We start from the raw sequence: 24645 nt of genomic DNA, 5'->3' as shown, positions 1-24645 counted from the left end.
TGGGATTACAGGCACGCATCACCACGCCTGGCTAATTTTTGTATTTTTAGTAGAGATGGGGGTTTCACCATGTTGGCCAGGCTGGTCTTGAACTCCTGACCTCAGGTGATCCATCTGCCTTGCCTCCCAAAGTGCTGGGATTACAGGTGTGAGCCACCATGCCCGGCCAAGAAATTGCTAACAAACTCCCAGGTGACCCTGCTGCTGTTGATGAGGTGAAAAAACCACAGCTCTAGACTAGAGTATATCAGTGGGGAGATGAGTAGTGAGGACAGTAGACAGGATCTCTGGGGACTAGAAGGGTGGATTCCTGAACCTGGGTAACAACGAGACAAACTCCAGCAATCTGAGAAAGGGAAGGGTCATCAAACCCCAAAATCTAGCCCACTAGCTGCCTAGCCAGGGAAACCAAGGCTTAGGGAGTTTAGTCTCTTTCACGTAAAGAAGCTTAATAAAAAGTGTTGGGTGAAGAGATAAACACATGAAGGGGTTAGCTAAAGTCAAAAGAAGATTCCAGGCTGGGCATAGCAGCTCATGCCTGTAATCCCAACACTTTGGGAGGCGGAGGCAGGCAGATCCCTTGAGGTCAGGAGTTTGAGACCAGCCTGACCAACATGGTGAAACCCTGTCTCTACTAAAAACACAAAAATTAGGCCGAGCACAGTGGCTCATGCCTGTAATCCCAGCAGTTTGGGAAGCTGAGGCAGTTGGATCACCTGAGGTCAGGAGTTCAAAGCCAGCTTGGCCAACGTGGCAAAACCCCATCTCTACTAAAAATACAAAAATTAGCCAGGTGTGGTGGTGGGCGCCTATAATCCCAGCTACTCAGGAGGCTGAGGAAGAAGAATTGCTTGAACCCAGGAGAAGGAGGTTAAAGTGAGCCGAGATCATGACATTGCACTCCAGCCTAGGCCACAAGAAAAAAAAATTAGCTGGGCGTGGTGGCTTATGCCTGTAGTCTCAGCTATTGAGGCAGCTGAGGCGGGAAAATCACTTGAACCCAGGAGGCGGAGGCTGCAGTGTGCTGAGATTGTGACACTGCCTGCACTCCAGTCTGGGTGACAGAACAAGGCAAAAGATCTCTGGCCCAGACTCCAGAGCTCATGAACTCCAGGCCAGCTTTTCCCAAGTCCTGGGATTCTGGGATTCGAGGAGGGGACAGCAAGCTCAGCTTTCCCCAGCCTCTGCTGCCTTTGGCAGGGAAACATTTTTAAGAATTGCAGAAATCTACTGCTGGCTTCCAGTCCTATCACCCATCCACCTTCCTCCCTTTTACACTCCCAGCTCCCTCCCTTTCCACTCTGAATCCTGTGTCCTGTATCCTGGCAAGCCAAGCAGCAAAGGGGGAGGTGACATTACTGGGAAGAACAGGAACTAATGGAAGAATTCTTGCATTTGGATATCCTTCTCTCTGAACAATTTCTTCCTCCTATAAGACTCTACTTTTCTCTACCCTTGTATCACAGTCAAAATCCAACCTACTTACATTTCAGTACCTGTGTCTGAAACCCACAAAGCCACAGACTAAATTCCCAAACTTCCTTTTCACAGTTTTTCAAAAATAGCGTGGCCCTGGACAGAATGTTTCTATCCTATTCCAGTTGGCAGCAAAATGCCACTTCTCTGCAAATCCACATGCACAGACTAATATACAAACAACTACACATACATAAAAACAAATATACCAGAACTTATAAACACACACACACATATACATCATGAGATACACATTCACTGTTCACTATACACCCAAATGTACAAGAAGTACACAGGGAGGTCACATGCACACAGACTATAGATCTAGAAATGCCTGCACGCACCAGTATTTGAAGAAAGGGGTACGGACATACCCAGAGACATCTCTTTCAAAGTAGGGAGGTCTCCTGAGGAGGGATTCCCTGGAGTGAGGAGCTGGCCCTTTAAGAGAGTGATTCTCCCTCCTAGTCCCTTCAGGGCAGCTGAGCTTCTACCCACCTACCTTCCCACCCACCCAGGGCCCTGCACGGGTGAGACTGGGCGCACAAGCTAGGTCTGGTGGGGGACTAAGGGGAGGCCAGAGGCAACAAGTCCCCTGGCCACAACAGGAAATGAATCCCTGAACTGCCTGGTCACCAGTCTGGAAACTGCTGTTGCTACCATCACCACCCCGCACCCACACCCACATCCACACACGAGCGCGCGCGCACGCATACACATACACACACGCACACACGCACACGGGCTTCAAGCAGGACACGCCCTCCGTTCCAGCTCAGGTCAGAACGCGGGCTTCGCTGTTAGCCCAGTTACCCCCGGCCCCCGGGGTGTGGCCGCCCACCTGCCAGCAGGGAGTCTCCGCCCGACGGGAAGGGACACCCCCGCCGCCGCCACCCACCGCCCAGGCCAGCTCCCGGCGACTGCCGCGCCTGGACCGCCGCCCCCACCCCTTCCTCCCGGCAGTGCGAAGACAAAGCCGCGCACACGCACACGGGGGCTACACGGGGCTACGCGGGCGCACACCCGCCGTCACACGCGTACACACGGGAGTCACACTGGCGCGCACACAGCGACACACACACACCCGCCACAGGCTCCAGCCACAAGCGAGGCCACTGGCACACGCCCTCACCCAGAGGTGTACACACTGCTACACATTCGGACACACCCTCTCACAGACACATTCATCGACAGACACACGCAGACACACGCACCCTCACCCAGATACGCACGCACCACTCAGTCCAGACGCGCGAAGACACGCAAGGCACACACCCTCACACACGCACACACAGATGCACACACGCACGCGCGCGCACACCCAGCAGCCGCTCGCACGGATCCACGGGCACACGCGCGCTCACACCTAACACACACCCAGAGACTGGAGCCCCGATACACAAACCCGCGCCAGTCCCGACACGCACGAACCGAAGCCCGCGGCTCCCGGCCTGTCAGTGCCCGAAGATCGGGGATCGAGCCCGCCGCCCTCGGCGGCCACCCCACAAGCACACGCGGGACCCGACGCGTCGGGGTCCCCGGGACGCGGAGGGGGCGGCAGGGGCGGCTAACCTGGCGGCGGCGGCGCAGCTTCCGGGCAGTCTGGCTCGCGGTCTTGGCGTCCGGCGGCTGCCCCGGCGGGCTCCGAGGCGCGCTAGAGCTGCGCAGAAATGCCCCACTCGCTCGCGCGCTCGCTCCTGCTCTCCCTCCCACGGCGCTCAGCCCCCTCCTCGCCCGCCCCCCACACCTCCTCTCCCTGCTCCGCCCCGCCCCGGCCGGCTCCCCCGAAGAAGGCGGCGGCGATCACGGCCCCCCAAGCAGCAGCGGGCGGGCGAGCGAACAAGCAAGCAGCGGCGGCGAGCAGCCAACACCAGGGGAGCGCCGGAGCCGCCGGAGCTGTGGCCGCGCGCCGGTCCCGGGGAGGGCAGCAGAGGAAGGGGCTGAGCCCCGCGAACCGCCCCCCCCCGGCGCTGGGGGCTAGCCGCCGGCTTCCCCACGTGGGCCCGGCGAGAACCCGAGCCAGTGGGCTCAGAGGCCCGGCGAAGAAGAGGAGCAGACCCCACCCGGGGCCCCCACCTCCTCCCGGGTTCCCGCCAGCGCCGACCTCGGTTTTCACTGGCTTAGACTTCTCGGCTGTGTGCCCGGTGCCCCGGGGTAACCCCGCGGCCCCGCGCCCAGCTCGCCGACCTCGTCTACCTCCAACCGGGACCTGGCCCACGCCCACCCTCCTCCACGCCGCGATCCCATTGTTCCCGCGGCCAGGACTCGCGGAGGATCGCCGGGAGCGTTCTAGCCCCTCGCAGGTGGCAACCTCTGGACTCTCTGGGGGCTCTCCAAGGCCGAGTCCCTGGCTCTGGGATCCCGACGCCCACCCTCCACAAGCCCAAACATCCCCAAAGTATGGGCTTTTCTAAATTAGCGTTATAACCACCACAGCCCTTATAGGCACTCCTTTAGGTACTGCTTGGAGTACACACTGAGGCTAGGAGAGAGGAGGAACTAACCGGTGTTCAGCGAGCCCAAGATAGCATCTGGAAGAAGATGGGGCAGGGATAAAGTGTCTGCCTTCTACAGATAAAGAGAGGAATTCCTGCCCTAGGGCTCCTGGGGCAGGGCCAGGCCCTCCAGAAGTGCCCGGAATAATGAGCCTGTGCCTCCTTTGTTAGATGCTAAAGGAAGAAACAGAAGGAAGAAGCAAATGTCACTCACTTGCCAGGGTTTTACTGGAAGTCAGGACATATGCAAAGGCCTACTAAGTAGCTTTCACCTACTTGTCTCACTTACGTGGCAGCTGGGATTATCCCATTTTGCAGATCAGGAGCCTATCCTAGGTCTCCCCTCCAGGAAGCACAGAGCCAAGATGAAGCCCAACAATTCTGGTTCTTCACTGTGGTCCACACCTCAAGTACAGGATACTAAGAGCAGGTGCAAAGTGAGCAGCAGAGAACATAAGAAAGCAGGAAGGAGAGGCAGGGTTTGGGCCTCCAAGGACTTACACAAACTAAGGGAGGGCACCACTAAAGGAACTGAGGCCCCAAAGCAGAACTGAACATGGCTTGTCCAGGAAGGAAGATTATGATTAACAATAAGAACTGATAATAACTCACTTGTTAGGAACACTTACTGTATTTATGGTTCTAAGAGCTTTATTTGCATTAACTCATTTAATTCTCACAATAACATTAGAGGTTATTCTTATTCCCACATTATGCATGCTGAAACAGAAACACAAAAGACATCACATAGCTTCTAAAGTGTCAGAGCCAGGATCCAAACTTGGGAAGCTGACTCCCAAGCTTCCGTTTTTTTGTTGGTTTGTTTTTGTTTTTTTTCTTTTTGAGACAGACTTTCACTCTGTCACCCAGGCTGTAGTGCAGTAGTACAATCTTGGCTCACTGCAACCTCCACCTCCTGGGTTCAAGTGATTCTCCTGCCTCAGCCTCTCGAGTAGCTGGGATTACAGGCATATACCACCACGTCCAGCTAATTTTTGTATTTTTAGTACAGACAGGGTTTCACCATGTTGGTCAGGCTGGTGTCAAACTCCTGGAATCAAGTGATCCGCCCAACTCGGCCTCCCAAAGTGCTGGGATTACAGGTGTGAGCCACTGTGCCCAGCCCCAAGCTTCCACTTTTAACAACCACAAAACAGACAGAAGCAGCAGCCTTGAATGGGGAGGCAAAGACATTTGAACTACTAGACCACCCAACTCAGCAGGACTCTTTTTTCTTTTCGTTTTTTTTCTTTTTTTTTTTTTTTTTTTTTTTTTTTTTTTGATGTCTTCCGTGTTCCTTGTAGGTACCTGGTACCCAGTACAATACCTAGGATATAGGTCTAATTTGTTAAATGACTGCACAACTGCCGCATGGGGCTGGAGAGCAGGGTGCCACATAGCGGGCTCGGTTGCAAGCCTCTCTGTTCTGCTGGGGATTGTTATCAGTTGGTTTTAGATGAAGCAGAGGAAGGTATGAAACATTGATCAAATCTACTGTTGTCATGAGGTTGGGAGGGAAAGTGAACACTCCGGAAACCAGAATCAGTTTCTTAAAGCTCTCAGCAGCCTTGGAGGCCGAGCTGGAACTCTCAAGATGACATGCCTCAAAGTAAGTATAAACTCCTGCACTTAGGTCCAAACCAGAGCAGTCCCACAGAACTTTCCATGATGATGGAAATATCCTGAATCTTTGCTGTCTGATATGGTGGCTACTAGCCCTCTGTGGCTATTGAGCACTTGAAGTGTGGTTAGTCCAACTGAGGAAATGCAAAATAATAATTTTATTTAAGTAATTTAAATTTGAATGGCTGCCATATTGGACAGTGCCCTTCCAAATGAGCAAGTGCCCCAAATACAGTGTAGAAAGAATCTAGATCAAGAGTAGTTACAGTGAAAGTGATTTAAAGGTTTTAGTTGACCTCAAGCTCAACAATGCAACGTGCTGCCAAAAAGAAAGAAAGGAAGAGAGAAAAGGAGTAAGGAAGAGAGAGAGGGAGGGAGGGAGGAGGGAACAAAGAGAAGGAGGAAAGAGAAAGGGAAGAAAGGAAGGAGGAGAAAGTGAATATGAATATTGTATCAATGGAAACCAGAGTTGAGGCCGGGCGTAGTGGCTCATGCCTGCAATCCCAGCACTTTGGGAGGCCGACGTGGGCAGATCATGAGATCAGGAGTTCGAGACCAGCCTGGCCAACATGGTGAAACCCTGTCTCTACTAAAGATACAAAAAAAAAAAAAAAAATTAGCCGAGTGTGGTGGCACATGCCTGTAATCATGGCTATTCAGGAGGCTGAGGCAGGAGTACTGCTTGAACCCAGGAGGTGGAGGTTGCAGTGAGCCAAGATCGTGCCATTGCCATGCCATTGCATTCCAGCCTGGGCAACAGGGTGAGACTCTGTCTCAAAAAAAAAAAGTACAATATTAGCCAGGCATGGTGGCACACTCCTGTAATCCCAGCTACTTGGGAGAGAGGAGAATCCCTTGACTCTGGGAGGCAGAGGTTGCATTGAGCCGAAATCACACCACTGCACTCCAGCATGAGTGACAACAGTGGGACCCCATCTCAAAAAAACAAAAAAACAAAAAAACAAAAAAAAAGAAACCAGAGTTGGGCCAGCTCTACCCTAGATGGATCACAGCTGGACCACTGAGCTCATTTGTGAGCCCCATATTCTCAGGAGGACTGGAGCATGTCTAGAGGAGACCGGAACATAGAGGACCTGGATGCCATGCTGTATGATGAATGATTTAAATAGCTTGGAGAAGGGAAAGCACAGGGGAGACATGGTGACTATCTCCACACCTCTGAAGGGCTATCATACAGAAAGGGGATTTGATTTGTTTCCTTTCGTTTAGATCTAATAAACAAAACAAAAAATTTTGCATTAGCAAACTCCTAGTCCATCCTCTCTGAGGGAAGGATCCATGTCAAATTTATATGCTGTTCTCCTCAGCACCTAGTCCATCCAGGACCTGGTTCATATGAAACAGTGACTACAGATTTGCTGCTGGAATGGATATGAAAGAATTCCATTGGCCAGGTGCTGTGGCTCATGCCTGTAATCCCAACATTTTGGAAGGCCAAGCAGGTGGATCATCTGAGGTCAGGAGTTCAAGATCAGCCTTGCCAACGTGGTGAAACTCCATCTCTACTAAAATACAAAATTAGCTGGGTGTGGTGGCACATGCCTGTAATCCCAGCTATTTGGGAGGTTGAATGTCTTGAACAACCAGTGAGCTGAGATCACACTACTGTACTCCAGCCTGGGCAACAAGAGTGAAATTCTGTCTTAAAACAAAAAAAAAAGGGCTGAGTGATGGCTCACACCTGTAATCCCAGCACTTTGGGAGGCCGAGGTGGGCAGATCACCTGAGGCCAGGAGTTTGAGACCAGCCTGGCCAACATGGTGAAACCATGTCTCTACTAAAAATACAAAAAAATTAGCCAGGCTTGGTGGCTCATGCTTATAGTCCCAGCTACTTGGGAGGCTGAGACATAAGAATTGCTTGAACCTAGGAGGTATAGGTTGCAGTGAGCTGAGATTGCACCATTGCAGTCTAGCCTGGGCAACAGAGTGATGAGACTCGGTCTCAAAAAAAAAAAAAAGAGAGAGAGAGAGAGAATTCCATCAGCTCCAGTGTGGGGGATATCCAGGAAGACAATTTCAGCTCACTATAAAGAACTCCCTAACAGCTGGAGCTACCCAAGAATGGAATGGACCACCTTGGGAGTGATGAACTCCTTGTCAATATATGTATTCAAGGAAGGATTAAGTCTTCATTGGGAAACTGAACTGGATCCTGGTGACCTCTCAAGTTGAAAAAATGGGCAAGTTCTATTAGGAAGGAAAAGACAAGATCAAAGCTGTGCTTCCAGACAATTATGTGACTGTATGTGTAGAAGAAATGGGTGGGGAGAGATCAGAGGCAGGCAGGACCAGTAGGAACCACTGTAGTGGCCCAGGAGATAAGATAATAGACTGGGAGGCCATGGGAATGGAAAGCCAATGCAAATGTGACTTGAAAGAGGCACTGGCACTAGGCTGGTAGTCAGGAGCTGCAGGTTCTAGTCCTGCCCCTGCTATTAACCTATTGTGTAGTCTGAGGGAAATCCCAGCCCTTGAGTAGATAGATCCCTTCCTTTATTCACATTTCAGAGTTCTCATCTATAAAATGCAGAATGATCTGCAATATCCTTCCTAACTCTGGATGCTATGAATGGGAGAGAGATAATAAAGGATAACTGGGATAATGTATTAGAAAACCTTCGTACACTTGAAAGTAACAATATCATTAGTACAGGTACCATTGTTATTATTATGTCAAAGGCAGCCTTACCAGGACGTGGTGACTGGACTGGTAGGAGGGGACGGGACAGAGTCAAGTGGCCTGCATCTGTGGGTGGACAAGAGATCAGGATCTCTAATCTTTTGGGAAGGTCAGCTAACCACTCTATCCCTCCCACAAGATCTGTGAAGACAAACAGTATTCTGTGCCCTGTCACTTCATTAACTGCTTCCTCATTCCTTTGAGCCACACCTTATACTTGGCTAAAAGAAGCAACCAATTCAAAGAAAAGTTAGCCTCTGTACTCCCTCCTTTCAATGTTCATAGATGGGTCCTTGTCTGGGCCTTTCCCTAAATAATAAGAAGTATCATCATCTCATATAGGAATAGCCAACATTATTGAGTACTTAGTATATGCTATGAAAGTTACTTACATAATTTTCTCACCCTGGGAGGTAGCTGTAATGGCTCATGGGGATCTGTAACTTTCTCATCACATAGCTTATGAGAAGGATTCCAGTACAAGTCTGTGTGATTTCAGGCTGCATTCTTAAAGATTTTTTTTTTTTTTTTTTTTTTTTTTTGAGATGGAGTCTTGCTCCATTGCCCTGGCTGGAGTGCAGTAGCACTATCTTTGCTCACTGCAACCTTTACTTCCCAGGTTCAAGCGATTCTCATGTCTCAGCCTCCTGAATAGCTGGGATTACAGGTGCCTACCACCATGCCTGACTATTTTTTGTATTTTTAGTAGAGATGAGGTTTCACTATGTTGGCCAGGCTGGTCTCGAACTCTTAATCTCAGGTGATCTGCTACAGGCATGAGCCACCCCACCTGGCACCCTAAAGATTTTTACGATGTCTTTTTGCAGCAACTTAAGGAAGAGGGCAAGATCAGTGTTTTTGCCACTTTATAGCTGGGGAAACTGAAGCTCAGAGAAGGTAAATTCAATCACTTGGACAAATTAGTAAAGTCTTCCATGGTGCAGTTTGGTGCTCTTTCTACTTCTCAGAGCTGCCTCCTCTGCACCTTCCAGGGCCTCCCCAGTCCTCCTAGAAGTGATGAGTAGAGACTTGCCCAGACTGTTTCAGGGAAGGACTTACACTTGTCCTTCTCCTGGGGAAGGGAAACGTTCCTGAAAGGTGAAAGTTAATTTCCACCTCCCCCACCAACCACCAACTCACACACCCTAGCCCAGGACCTTGTGGTGACGGCGCTGAAGGCTTACAGAGTGAGTCATGTGGGGCTGACCTGTCAGAGTCACCCAAGCACAAGGTGCTAAGCTTAGTTTAGAGGGGCGGAAAAGTAGGCCAAGTGTTCTCCTCCCCAGGAGCGCAGTCCAGTTGCAGCTTGTGCTCCTCACTCCTTTCATCCCAAAATACTGCAAACATTTGGGAACATTGTGCAAGGGCCTTAGAGCAGAGGGAACACATGACAAGTAAGAGTGAATCCAAGGAGTTGAGATTAGGGTGGAGTCTTAAAGAGTGAATTCAGCACACAAATTACGTAGAAGGGCCCTCCAGGCTGCAGGAATGCCCTAAAGCTTAAATATATTTGGATTCCATCTAACAGGCAGTAGGGAGTCACGGAGTTCACTATGGCTTTGGAGACAGACTGAATTTGAATCCTGCCTCTGTCCCTTCCCAGTGGTTTGATCTTGGGAAAGTTACTCAACCCTTGTGGTTGACGTATTATTTTTCTCCATTATTTGCCCTTCCCTTGGCCAGTAAGAGAATTATCCATCCTAGCCAGTTGCCATGCGACTTATGTACCTTCTAGAGGAAGGAGTGCACTTCCCCAGCCCATTGTCAAGCTTAACCACAAGACTTCCTTTGGCCAGTGAAATGTGAGCTAGAGAGATATATGCCAGTTCAAAGCAAAAACCTGGAGTGCCATTGCATGTTTGAGTCTAAAATCTTACTTTTTTATCTCTGCCACTGGAAATGTTGTGTCTTGGATAGGGCCTGTGCCTTCAGTCTGGACCCTGGAATGAAAAGACACAGAGCAAAGCTGCGGTCAGTCTATAGTTGTGATGTGTAATGTGATGAAGAAAGCTTTGTAAGTCACTGAGAGTTTGGGGTTGTTTGTTATCACGTCATACTTAGCAAATGCTGACTGACACACCCCTTGACGGTAGGTGATTTTAGCAGCACCTACCTCATGGCACTGTGGTGAGGATTAAATAAGATTATCTCATGAAAAATGTATCACCATTTCATCAGAGATTTACATTATAAAATGACCACTCTGTCCACACATAAATGGACACTTGACAAACAACAGAAATAGAATTTACAAAAGAGTAGCAAAAGATGATGCTATATAGTGGGCTGAATAGTGTACCCCCCAAAATTCATGTCCCCTCAGAACCTCAGAATATTAACTTATTTGGAAACGGAATCTTTCCAGATGTAATTAGTTCAGGATTTCAAGAATAACTCATCCTGGTTTTAGAGTGGGCCCTAAATCCAATGACTGGTATCCTTATAAGAAGAGGAGAAGACACAGGGAAACACAGAAAATAAGACGATGTGAAGATGGAGAGAAAGATTAGTGATGTGTCCACAAGCCAAGGAATGCCAAGGATTGCTGGCAACCACCAAGGCTAAGAGAGAGGCACGGGAGGTTTCCTCCCTCAGAATCTTCAGAAGGAACCAGTGCTGCTGACACCTTAATTTCAGACTTCTGGCCTTCTGAACTGTGAGAAAATAAATTGCTGTTGTTTTAAGCCACCCAGCTTGTGGTAATTTGTTATGACAGTCTTGGGAAACTAATATAGATGGATTGTTTTAAAATAACACCGAACAACTGGTTAATCATTTGGGAAAAAAAATAAAATGGCTTCCTACCTTGTAGCATACATGAAAATAACCCCCAGTTAGATTAAAGACGTGAATTTGAAAAGCAAAACTTTACGATCTTTAGAAACTAAAGAAAATCATCTTCAGGACCTCAGGGTAGGGAAATAGTTCCTTAACAAGACGCAAAACATCACAAATTGTATTACTCTGAGTGCTCCAGAAAAACAGAAGTGTTACCGGAAAGGAGTCCGGATCCAGACCCCAAGAGAGGGTTCTTGGATGTTATGTCAGAAAGAATTCAGGGTAAGTCCATAGGGTAAAGTGAAAGCAAGTTGTGTTTTTGTTTGTTTTTGGGGTGGGTGGGGGCATAGAGTCTCTGTCGCCCAGGCTGGAATGCAGTGGTGTGATCTCAGCTCACTGCAATCTCCGCCTCCCAGGCTCAAGCAATTCTCCTGCCTTAGCCTCCCAAGTAGCTGGGATTGCAGGCACCTACCACCATGCCTGGCTAATTTTTGAATTTTTAGTAGAGACGGGGTTTCACCATGTTGGCCAGGCTGGTCTTGAACTCTTGACCTCAGGTCACCCGCCTCGGCCTCCCAAAGTGTTGGGATTACAGGCATAAGCCACCATGCCCAGCAAAAACAAGTTTATTAAGAAAGTAGAGGAATAAAAGAATAGCTACTCCTTAGACAGAGCAACCCCCAGGGCTGCTGGTTGCCCATTTTTATGGTTATTTCTTGATTATATGCTAAACAAGGGGTGGTTTATTCATGCCTCCCCTTTTAGATCATATAGGGTAACTTCCTGACATTACCATGGCATTTGTAAACTGTCACGGTGCTGGTGGGAGTGTAGCAGTGAGGACGACCAGAGGTCACTCTTGTTGCTATCTTGGTTTTGGTGGGTTTTAGCTGGCTTCTTTACTGCAAACCTGTTTTATCAGCAAGGTCTTTATGACCTGTGTCTTGTGTCCTCCTATCTCATCCTGTAACTTAGAATGCCTAACCAGCTAGGAATGCAGCCTAGCAGGTCTTAGCCTTATTTTACCTAGCACCTACTCAAGATGGAGTTGCTCTGGTTCAAACGCCTCTGACAGAACCAACAGAATAGAGAGAGATTATTATAAAAAATTAGGTCATACGGTTATAGAAGCTAAGCCCCAAGATTTGGAGTCAGCAAGCTGGAGACACAGGAGAGCCAATGGTTTAGTTCTAGTCTGAGTCCAAAGGCCTGAGAACCAAGAGAGTCAATGGTCCAAATAAGAGTCTAAAGGCAGGCTGGGCGCAGTGGTTCATGCCTATAATCCCAGCACTTTGGGAGGCCAAGGCAGGTGGATCACTTGAGGTCAGGAGTTCGGGACCAGCCTGGCCAACACAGTGAAATCCCATCTCTACTAAAAATACAAAAAAATTAGCCGGGCATGGTGGTGGGACTCTGTAATCCCAGCAACTCAGGAGACTGAGGCAAGAGAATCACTTTAACCCAGGAGGCAGAGGTTGCAGTGAGCTGGTATCCCGCCACTGCACTCCAGCATGGGTGACAGCAAGAGACTGTCTCAAAAAAAAGTCCAAAGGCAGGAGACGACCAAAGTACCAGCATGAGCAGTCAGCGAGAAAGAATTCTCTTACTCCAGCTTTTTGTTCTATTCAGGCCTTCAATGGATTGAATGAGGCCCACCCACTTGGGAAGGGCAATCTGCTTTACTCAGTCTACAGATTCAAAAGTTAATCTCATCTACAAACACCTTCTCCGACACACCCAGAATAATGTTTAACCAAATATCTGGGCATGCCATGACCCAGTCAAATTGACACGTAAAATTCATCATCACACAAATCAAAAATGAAAAAACTTGGTATAGTCAACCAGATTAAATGTAGAAATTCTGTGCACCAAAAGATGTCATAAAGGGAAAAAAGATAAACTACTAAATGGGAGAAAATCTCTGCAATGTTTTGGCTAGCAAAGGATGAGAATTCAAAAATATATAAAGAATTCCTAAAAAATGTATATTAGGTGAATGGACAAAGGATGTGAACATAGAGCCACTGAAGAAATACAAATGGCCAATAAACATGAAAACGCTCCACCTAACTGGTCATGGACTTGTGGCAATAGCTAACCAAGTAGAAGATGTGTAGGCTCTTGACTTGACAATCCTACTCCTGAATAGAAAACCCAGGGAAATGAACATGCACAAAAGGAAACCTGTTGGAGATGTTCTCTGAAGCATTGTTTGAAATATTGAAAAACTAGAAACAATCTAAATATCCACCAATAGGTAAATGTAGAAAATAAATTATAGTGTAGTCATATAGTAAAATACTACATAGCAGTGAGAGGTAGGAATATGGATACTTCACTGGGTGCGGTGGCTCACGCCTGTAATCCCAGCACTTTGGGAGGCCAAGGCAGGTAGATCACTTGAGGTCGGAAGACCAGCCTGAACAACATGGTGAAACTCTGTCTCTACAAAAAATACAAAAATTAGCTGGGTGTGGTGGTGGGCACCTGTAATCGCAGCTGCTCGGGAGGCTGAGGCAGGAGAATCACTTGATCCTGGGAGGCAGAGGTTGCAGTGAGCCGAGATCACACCCTGCATCCCAGCCTGGGCAACAGAGCCAGACTGTCTCAAAAAAGAGAGAACATGGATAATTCTCAAAAACATAATGTTGGTAGGAAAAAAGAATATTGCAGAGGATGCAACTTATGTGATTTATATTAAGCTTTAAAACACACAAAGCAATGCTATATATTGTTTAGGGATATTCATATGTTTGTTAAAAGTTATAAAGACGGACTTCTTTGCTAGGGTGGTAAACTTGACTCCTATTTCTCTGGGGTTTGCTCTCATCAATGAAAGGATGCTGGTCGGGGGGCGGAGCAAGATGGCTGAATAGGAACAGCTCCAGTCTCCAACTCCCAGCGCGAGCGACACAGAAGACTGGTGATTTCTGCATTTTCAACTGAGGTACTGGGGTCATCTCACTAGGGAGTGCCAGACAATCTGTGCTGGTCAGCTGCTGCAGCCCGACCAGCGAGAGCTGAAGCAGGGCGAGGCATTGCCTCACCTGGAAAGCGCAAGGGGGAAGGGAATCCCTTTTCCCAGCCAGGGGAACTGAGACGCACAACACCTGGAAAATCAGGTAACCCCCACCCCAATACTGTGCTTTAAGCAAACGGGCACACTAGGAGAATATATCCCACACCTGGCCGGGAGGGTCCCATGCCCACGGAGCCTCCCTCATTGCTAACACAGCAGTCTGCGATCTAACCGCAAGGCAGCAGTGAGGCTGCGGGAGGGGCGCCCGCCATTGCTGAGGCTTAAGTAGGTAAACAAAGCTGCTGGGAAGCTCGAACTGGGTGGAGCTCACAGCAGCTCAAGGAAACGTGCCTGTCTCTGTAGACTCCACCTCTGGGGACAGGGCACAGCTTAATAACAACAACAAAAAAAGCAGCAGAAACCTGTGCAGATGCAAACGACTCTGACAGCTTTGAAGAGAGCAGTGGATCTCCCAACACGGAGGTTGAGATCTAAGAAGGGACAGACTGCCTGCTCAAGTGGGTCCCTGACCCCTGAGTAGCCTAACTGGGAGACATCCCCCACTAGGGGCAGTCTGACACCCCACACCTCACAGGGTGGAGTACACCCCTGAGAGGAAGCTTCCAAAGTAAGAATCAGACAGGTACACTCGCTGTTCAGCAATATTCTATCTTCTGCAACCTCTGCTGCTGATACCCAGGCAAACAGGGTCTGGAGTGGACCTCAAGCAATCTCCAACAGACCTACAGCTGAGGGTCCTGACTGTTAGAAGGAAAACTATCAAACAGGAAGGACACCTATACCAAAACCCCATCAGTACGTTACCATCATCAAAGACCAGAGGCAGATAATACCACAAAGATGGGGAAAAAAGCAGGGCAGAAAAGCTGGAAATTCAAAAAATAAGAGCGCATCTCCCCCTGCAAAGGAGCGCAGCCCATCGCCAGCAACGGATCAAAGCTGGTCAGAGAATGACTTTGACGAGATGAGAGAAGAAGGCTTCAGTCCATCAAACTTCTCAGAGCTAAAGGAGGAAGTACGTACCCAGCGCAAAGAAACTAAGAATCTTGAAAAAAGACTGGAAGAATTGACAGCTAGACTAATTAATGCAGAGAAGGTCATAAACAAAATGACAGAGATGAAAACCATGACACAAGAAATATGTGACAAATGCACAAGCTTCAGTAACCGACTCGATCAACTGGAAGAAAGAGTATCAGCGATTGAGGATCAAATGAATAAAATGAAGCGAGAAGAGAAACCAAAAGAAAAAAGAAGAAAAAGTAATGAGCAAAGCCTGCAAGAAGTATGGGACTACGTGAAAAGACCAAATCTACGTCTGATTGGGGTGCCTGAAAGTGAGGGGGAAAATGGAACCAAGTTGGAAAACACTCTTCAGGATATCATCCAGGAGAACTTCCCCAACCTAGTAGGGCAGGCCAACATTCAAATTCAGGAAATACAGAGAACGCCACAAAGATACTCCTCGAGAAGAGCAACTCCAAGACACATAATTGCCAGATTCACCAAAGTTGAAATGAAGGAAAAAATCTTAAGGGCAGCCAGAGAGAAAGGTCGGGTTACCCACAAAGGGAAGCCCATCAGACTAACAGCAGATCTCTCAGCAGAAACTCTACAAGCCAGAAGAGAGTGGGGGCCAATATTCAACATTCTTAAAGAAAAGAATTTTAAACCCAGAATTTCATATCCAGCCAAACTAAGTTTCATAAGTGAAGGAGAAATAAAATCCTTTACAGATAAGCAAATGCTTAGAGATTTTGTCACCACCAGGCCTGCCTTACAAGAGACCCTGAAGGAAGCCCTAAACACGGAAAGGAACAACTGGTACCAGCCATTGCAAAAACATGCCAAAATGTAAAGACCATCGAGGGTAGGAAGAAACTGCAACAACTAATGAGCAAAATTTAATATCATAATGGCAGGATCAAGTTCACACATAACAATATTAACCTTAAACGTAAATGGACTAAATGCTCCAATTAAAAGACACAGACTGGCAAACTGGATAAAGAGTCATGATCCATCAGTCTGCTGTATTCAGGAGACCCATCTCATATGCAGAGACATACATAGGCTCAAAATAAAGGGATGGAGGAAGATCTACCAAGCAAATGGAGAACAAAAAAAAGCAGGGGTTGCAATACTAGTCTCTGATAAAACAGACTTTAAACCATCAAAGATCAAAAGAGACAAAGAAGGCCATTACATAATGGTAAAGGGATCAATTCAACAGGAAGAGCTAACTATCCTAAATATATATGCACCCAATACAGGAGCACCCAGATTCATAAAGCAAGTCCTTAGAGACTTACAAAGAGACTTAGACTCCCATACAATAATAATGGGAGACTTCAACACTCCACTGTCAACATTAGACAGATCAACGAGACAGAAAGTTAACAAGGATATCCAGGAATTGAACTCATCTCTGCACCAAGCGGACCTAATAGACATCTATAGAACTCTCCACCCCAAATCTACAGAATATACATTCTTCTCAGCACCACATCGCACTTATTCCAAAATTGACCACATAATTGGAAGTAAAGCACTCCTCAGCAAATGTAAAAGAACAGAAATTATAACAAACTGTCTCTCAGACCACAGTGCAATCAAACTAGAACTCAGGACTAAGAAACTCAATCAAAACCACTCAACTACATGGAAACTGAACAACCTGCTCCTGAATGACTACTGGGTACATAACGAAATGAAGGCAGAAATAAAGATGTTCTTTGAAACCAATGGGAACAAAGATACAACATACCAGAATCTCTGGGACATATTTATTTATTTATTTATTTATTTATTTTTATTTTTTATTTTTTTGAGACCGAGTCTTGCTCTGTCGCCCAGGCTGGAGTGCAGTGGCCAGATCTCAGCTCACTGCAAGCTCCACCTTCCAGGTTCATGCCATTCTCCTGCCTCAGCCTCCTGAGTAGCTGGGACTACAGGCACCTGCCACCACACCCGGCTAGTTTTTTGTATTTTTTAGTAGAGACAGTGTTTCACCGTGTTAGCCAGGATGGTCTCGATCTCCTGACCTCATGATCCGCCCATCTCAGCCTCCCAAAGTGCTGGGATTACAGGCTTGAGCCACCGCGCCCGGCCTCTGGGGCACATTTAAAGCAGTGTGTAGAGGGAAATTTATAGCACTAAATGCCCACAAGAGAAAGCAGGAAAGATCTAAAATTGACACTCTAACATCACAATTAAAAGAACTAGAGAGGCAAGAGCAAACACATTCAAAAGCTAGCAGAAGGCAAGAAATAACTAAGATCAGAGCAGAACTGAAGGAGATAGAGACACAAAAAACCCTCCAAAAAATCAATGAATCCAGGAGTTGGTTTTTTGAAAAGATCAACAAAATTGACAGACCACTAGCAAGACTAATAAAGAAGAAAAGAGAGAGGAATCAAATAGATGCAATAAAAAATGATAAAGGGGATATCACCACCGACCCCACAGAAATACAAACTACCATCAGAGAATACTATAAACACCTCTACGCAAATCAACTAGAAAATCTAGAAGAAATGGATAATTTCCTGGACACTTACACTCTTCCAAGACTAAACCAGGAAGAAGTTGAATCCCTGAATAGACCAATAGCAGGCTCTGAAATTGAGGCAATAATTAATAGCCTACCAACCAAAAAAAGTCCAGGACCAGATGGATTCACAGCTGAATTCTACCAGAGGTACAAGGAGGAGCTGGTACCATTCCTTCTGAAACTATTCCAATCAATAGAAAAAGAGGGAATCCTCCCTAACTCATTTTATGAGGCCAACATCATCCTGATACCAAAGCCTGGCAGAGACACAACAAAAAAAGAGAATTTTAGACCAATCTCCCTGATGAACATCGATGCAAAAATCCTCAATAAAATACTGGCAAACCGGATTCAGCAGCACATCAAAAAGCTTATCCACCATGATCAAGTGGGCTTCATCCCTGGGATGCAAGGCTGGTTCAACATTCGCAAATCAATAAATGTAATCCAGCATATAAACAGAACCAAAGACAAGAACCACATGATTATCTCAATAGATGCAGAAAAGGCTTTTGACAAAATTCAACAGCCCTTCATGCTAAAAACGCTCAATAAATTCGGTATTGATGGAACGTACCTCAAAATAATAAGAGCTATTTATGACAAACCCACAGCTAATATCATACTGAATGGGCAAAAACTGGAAAAATTCCCTTTGAAAACTGGCACAAGACAGGGATGCCCTCTCTCACCACTCCTATTCAACATAGTGTTGGAAGTTCTGGCTAGGGCAATCAGGCAAGAGAAAGAAATCAAGGGTATTCAGTTCGGAAAAGAAGAAGTCAAATTGTCCCTGTTTGCAGATGACATGATTGTATATTTAGAAAACCCCATTGTCTCAGCCCAAAATCTCCTTAAGCTGATAAGCAATTTCAGCAAAGTCTTAGGATACAAAATTAATGTGCAAAAATCGCAAGCATTCTTATACACCAGTAACAGACAGAGAGCCAAATCATGAATGAACTTCCATTCACAATTGCTTCAGAGAGAATTAAATACCTAGGAATCCAACTTACAAGGGATGTAAAGGACCTCTTCAAGGAGAACTACAAACCACTGCTCAGTGAAATAAAAGAGGACACAAACAAATGGAAGAACATACCATGCTCATGGATAGGAAGAATCAATATCGTGAAAATGGCCATACTGCCCAAGGTTATTTATAGAGTCAATGCCATCCCCATCAAGCTACCAATGAGTTTCTTCACAGAATTGGAAAAAACTGCTTTAAAGTTCATACGGAACCAAAAAAGAGCCCGCATTGCCAAGACAATCCTAAGTCAAAAGGACAAAGCTGGAGGCATCATGCTACCTGACTTCAAACTATACTACAAGGCTACAGTAACCAAAACAGCATGGTATTGGTACCAAAACAGAGATATAGACCAATGGAACAGAACAGAGTCCTCAGAAATAATACCACACATCTACAGCCATCTGATCTTTGACAAACCTGAGAGAAACAAGAAATGGGGAAAGGATTCCCTATTTAATAAATGGTGCTGGGAAAATTGGCTAGCCATAAGTAGAAAGCTGAAACTGGATCCTTTCCTTACTCCTTATACGAAGATTAATTCAAGATGGATTAGAGACTTAAATGTTAGACCTAATACCATAAAAACCCTAGAAGAAAACCTAGGTAGTACCATTCAGGACACAGGCATGGGCAAGGACTTCATGTCTAAAACACCAAAAGCAATGGCAGCAAAAGCCAAAATTGACAAATGGGATCTAATTAAACTAAAGAGCTTCTGCCCTGCAAAAAAAAAATACCATCAGAGTGAACAGGCAACCTACAGAATGGGAGAAAATTTTTGCAATCTACTCATCTGACAAAGGGCTAATATCCAGAATCTACAAAGAACTCTAACAAATATACAAGAAAAAAACAAACAATCCCATCAAAAAGTGGGCAAAGGATATGAACAGACATTTCTCAAAAGAAGACATTCATACAGCCAACAGACACATGAAAAAATGCTCATCATCACTTGCCATCAGAGAAATGCAAATCAAACCCACAATGAGATACCATCTCACACCAGTTAGAATGGCAATCATTAAAAAGTCAGGAAACAACAGGTGTTGGAGAGGATGTAGAGAAATAGGAACACTTTTACACTGTTGGTGGGATTGTAAACTAGTTCAACCATTATGGAAAACAGTATGGCAATTCCTCAAGGATCTAGAACTAGATGTACCATATAACCCAGCCATCCCACTACTGGGTATATACCCAAAGGATTATAAATCATGCCGCTATAAAGACACATGCACACGTATGTTTATTGCGGCACTATTCACAATAGCAAAGACTTGGAATCAACCCAAATGTCCATCTGTGACAGACTGGATTAAGAAAATGTGGCACATATACACCATGGAATACTATGCAGCCATAAAAAAGGATGAGTTTGTGTCCTTTGTAGGGACATGGATGCAGCTGGAAACCATCATTCTTAGCAAACTATCACAAGAACAGAAAACCAAACACCGCATGTTCTCACTCATAGGTGGAAACGGAACAATGAGATCACTTGGACTTGGGAAGGGGAACATCACACACCGGGGCCTATCATGGGAAGGGGGAGGGGGAAGGGATTGCATTGGGAGTTATACCTGATATAAATGATGAATTGATGGGTGCTGACGAGTTGATGGGTGCAGCACACCAACATGGCACAAGTATACATATGTAACAAACCTGCACGCTATGCACATGTACCCTAGAACTTAAAGTAAAATAAAAAAAAAAGTTATAAAGACATGTATTACTGCTATGCTCTGAATGTTTGTATGTCCCCAAGAGTCATACATTGAAACGTAATCCCAAATGTGACAGTGTTAGAAGATGAGGCCTTTAGGAGATGATTGGGTACCCTCATGAATGGGATTACCGCCCTTATAAAAGAGACTTAAGAGAGCTACCTGGCCCCTTCCACCATGTAAGGACACTGTACAAGGTGAAGTCTGTGAGAAAGTAAGCCTTCACCAGAAACCACCACCCCATTGATCTTGGCCTTCCAAACCTCCAGAACTGTGAGAAATAAGTTTCTGTTGCTTATAAGATACTCAGTCTAAAGTGTTTTGTGATAGCAGCCCAAATAAACGAAGACAATTGCCATGATAAACACCAACTTCAGGGTAGTGGCCACTTCTGGGTAGAGAGGGAGGGGAATGGGATGGAAGAACAATACATAGGATATTGCAATTGTATTTGTAACAGTTTTTTTCTTGAATTAGGTAGTATGTACATGGGTGCCTACTATTATATACCATACTTTTTCTTGAGATATAATTAACATATAAAATTAATCATTTTAAAGTGTACAGTATAGTTGGTTTTTTGTGTATCCACAAAGTTGTGAAACCATCACCACTCTTTAATTCCAGAACATTTCATCATCCCCAAAAAGAAATCTCATGCCTATTGAAACAGCCTTTGCAAAATTATGACTGAGACAGTGAAAGAAATCTAACTTAATCAGCTCCATCTTGCTTCTAACCTCCAAGCTGTCCTTGCTCATTCCTAGGCATAGACTGAACTAACTTTGGGAGAAACTTATAGTTTATAGCTTTTGCTATTGTTTTTGTTTTGATACAGAGTCTCGCTCTGTCGCCCAGGCTGGAGTTCAACGGCATGACCTCAACTCACTGCAACCTCCACCTCCTGAGTTCAAGTGATTCTTCTGCCTCAGCCTCCTGAATAGCTGGGATTGCAGGTGCCCACCACCACACCCAGTTAATTTTTGTATTTTTGGTAGAGACAGGGTTTCACCTTGTTGGCCAGGCTGGTCTTGAACTCCTGACCTCAAGTGATCTGCCCAACTCTGCTTCCCAAAGTGCTGGGATTACAGGAATGAGCCACTGTGCCCAGCCTATGGACATACATTTTCGTTTCTCTTGGATATATGCCTAGTAGTGGAATTTCAGGGTCATGTGGTAACTCTTTGTTTTCCTTTTTGAAGAACTTCAAAGCAGCGATACTACTTGATAGTCCCCCAGCAATATATGAGGGTTCAATTTCTCTACATCCTTATTAACATTTTTTTTTTGAAACGGAGTCTTGCTTTGTCACTCAGGCTGGAGTGCAGTGGCTTGATCTCTGCTCACTGCAACTTCTGCCTCCCCGGTTCAAGTGATTCTCCAGCCTCAGCCTCCTGAGTAGCTGGGATTACAGGTGCACAACACCATGCCCAGCTAATTTTTAAAATATTTTCAGTAGAGACAGGGTTTCACCATATTGGTGAACGTTGATGAGAACATTTCCAGGGGAAAACCATTTCCCTTCTGGCTCCCCAGCTCCCCCATCTGCTGAGAGCTACTTCTACTCAATAAAACCTTTCACTCATCCTCCAAGCCCACATGTGATCCGGTTCTTCCAGGTACACCAAGGCAAGAAACCCCAGGATACAGAAATCCCTCTGTCCTTGTGATAAGGAAGGGGGTTTAATTGAGCTGGTTAACACAAGCCACCTATAGACATCAACTTAAAAGAGCACCCTATAACACACGCCCATTGAGGCTTGAGCTGTAAACATTCACCGCCTAGACACTGATGTGGGGTCGGAGCCCCACAGCCTGCCCATCCGTATGCTCCCCTAGAAGTTTGAGCAGCAGGGCACTGAAGAAGCGAGCCACACCCCCACTGCACACCCTTTGAGGGTTCCTGTTTCACCGTGTCTACAAAAAATTTTTAAATATTAACCAAGTGTGGTGGTGTGCTTGTAGTCCTGGCTACTCAGGAGACTGAGGTGGGAGGATCACTTGAGCCTGGGAGGTTGAGGCTGCATGAGTTATGATCCCAACACTGTACTCTGTCTTGGGCGACAGAGCAAGACTCTGTCTCAAACAAACAAACAAAAATAAACACAAAGGTTGCATGATTCCACTTATATGAAGTATCTAGAATAGGTAAATTCATAGAGACAGAAATTAAAATAAATAGAGGTTATCAGAGGCTGAGGGAAGGGGAAAATGGGGAATGTTGTTTAATGAGTACAGAGTTTCTGTTTGGGATGAAGAAAAAGTTCTGGAAATAGGAAGTGGTGATGATTACACTACTTTGTGAATGTACTTAATGTCACTGAATTGTATACTTAAAAATAGCTAAAATGGGCCGGGTGTGGTGGCTCACGCCTGTAATCCCAGCACTTTAGGAGGCCAAGGCTGGCAGATAACCTGAGGTCGGGAGTTCGAGACAGCCTGCCCAACATGGCGATACCGTCTGTACTAAAAATACAAAAATTAGCTGGGCGTGGCGCTGCATGCCTGTAATCCCAGCTACTAGGGAGGCTGAGGCAGGAAAATCGCTTGAAATCAGGAGGCAGAGGTTGCGGTGAGCCGAGATTGCGCCACTGCACTCCAGCCTGGTGACAGAGGGAGACTCTGTCTCAAAAACAAATTTTTTTTAAGTTAAAATGGGGCCGCCACCGCAGCGCCTGCAGAAACTTGGGGACACGCCACCGCCTTCCGCTGCCTCGCCTCTGAGGGCCCTCCCTTTCCTCCCCACGCCCTTCACTCCCCTCCGCCTTCCCTCATGCTAGGCGGCTGGGAAGGAAGAAGAAATTGAGTCAGGATGGCTAAAGGTGACCCCAAGAAACCAAAGGGAAAGATGTCTGCTTATGCCTTCTTTGTGCAGTTGTGCAGAGAAGAACATAAGAAGAAAAACCCAGAGGTCCTTGTCAATTTTGCAAAATTTTCCAAGAAGTACTCTGAGAGGTAGAAGACCATGTCTGGGAAAGAGAAGTCTGAATTTGATGAAATGGCAAAGGCAGATAAAGTACACTATGATCGGGAATTGAAGCATTAGGTACCAGCTAAGGAAGGCAAAAAGAAGGATCCTAATGCCCCAAAAGGCTACCGTCTGGATTCTTCCTGTTCTGTTCAGAATTCTGCCCGGAGATCAAATCCACAAACCCAGGCATCTCTAAGCAGAAGCAGAGTGAAAACAAAAACACAAACACAATAACTAACAGTTGTATTTATTTCTTAGCTTATCTAAGAATAACTGGGAGCAAATTACTTCAGATATTCCAAGATTGCTGGATTTACTTAGGATTCACCTGTACTGTGTTGCTCATGATCTTCCCACATATTCGTGATCACTTTGAGTATGGTACACTAATTGTCTTCACCTTTAGCAGAGCAAAGAGTAAATGATAGGCAACTGTTCTTGGGGAAAAAAAATGGAGGAACCAAAATACCCTTTTTTGAAGAGGTATAGAACTCACATAGGATTTATGTAGCTAAGTATAGAAGGAGGAGCTCAGTTCTCTGCTTCCAGTTGAGGACAGAATCAGCAGATATTGTGACAGAAGAGAATTAGATTGGTTAAGAGGAAACCTTCCTGGAAGTCCTTTTACCACTGTAGAATGAGAGGATTAGATCAGGAATATCAACACCTCTCTACTTCTAACAGCACATGACTCTGTTTCTTAAAAAATGAATAGGAATTCACACTTGCCGAGTGCCTGTGGCTTGTGCGGCACTGTGCCAAGTGCTTTTTTAGGTTTAGCTTAGTCTGCTCTCACAAGTCCAGGAAATTAGCATTACAACCCCCATTTTATATACAAGGAAATAGGCTCAGGTAACTTACATAACTTATTCAAAATACCAGAGCTAGGAAGAAGCACAACTGACAACCAAGGCCTGGGATGTCTGACTTCAAAGTTTTATGCTCCCTGCTGCTACAGAGTCTTCCTTTGTGGAGATATTTGGGATGAGGAGAGAGTTGACTCTGGGTTATGGCCTGGGCCACCTCCTGTTCAAAAGCAGGATGCTGGCCGGGCACAGGGGCTCACGCCTGCAATCCCAGCACTTTGGGAGGCTGAGGAGGGAGGATCACGAGGTCAGGAGTTTGAGACCAGCCTGACAAACACAGTGAAACCCCATCTCTACTAAAAATACAAAAATTAGTCGGGCGCGGTGGCACGCACCTGTAATCGCAGCTATTCAGGAGGCTGAGTCAGTAG

General features: G+C 46.1%; 1 protein-coding gene across 4 annotated transcripts in view; it reads right to left on the bottom strand.

The window, feature by feature from the left end:
- The window catches only part of EPB41L1 (erythrocyte membrane protein band 4.1 like 1), a 139371-nt gene extending 134926 nt beyond the window's left edge, over nt 1-4445 (bottom strand). For 2 of the 4 annotated variants that reach the window (XM_026455273.1, XM_026455271.1), the window contains exon 1: nt 3049-3172. The gene's annotated coding sequence lies outside the window, so the exon portion shown is untranslated. Of the gene's footprint in view, nt 1-3048; nt 3173-4247 lie in introns of those variants that run through there. The other 2 variants (XM_026455272.2, XM_026455270.1) reach the window with 2 other exon arrangements.
- Nucleotides 4446-24645: the final 20200 nt, after the last annotated feature.

Source organism: Piliocolobus tephrosceles, chromosome 20 (genome assembly GCF_002776525.5).
Source record: "Piliocolobus tephrosceles isolate RC106 chromosome 20, ASM277652v3, whole genome shotgun sequence".
Lineage (NCBI taxonomy): Eukaryota > Metazoa > Chordata > Mammalia > Primates > Cercopithecidae > Piliocolobus > Piliocolobus tephrosceles.
This window is presented reverse-complemented; position numbering and strand designations above follow the sequence as displayed.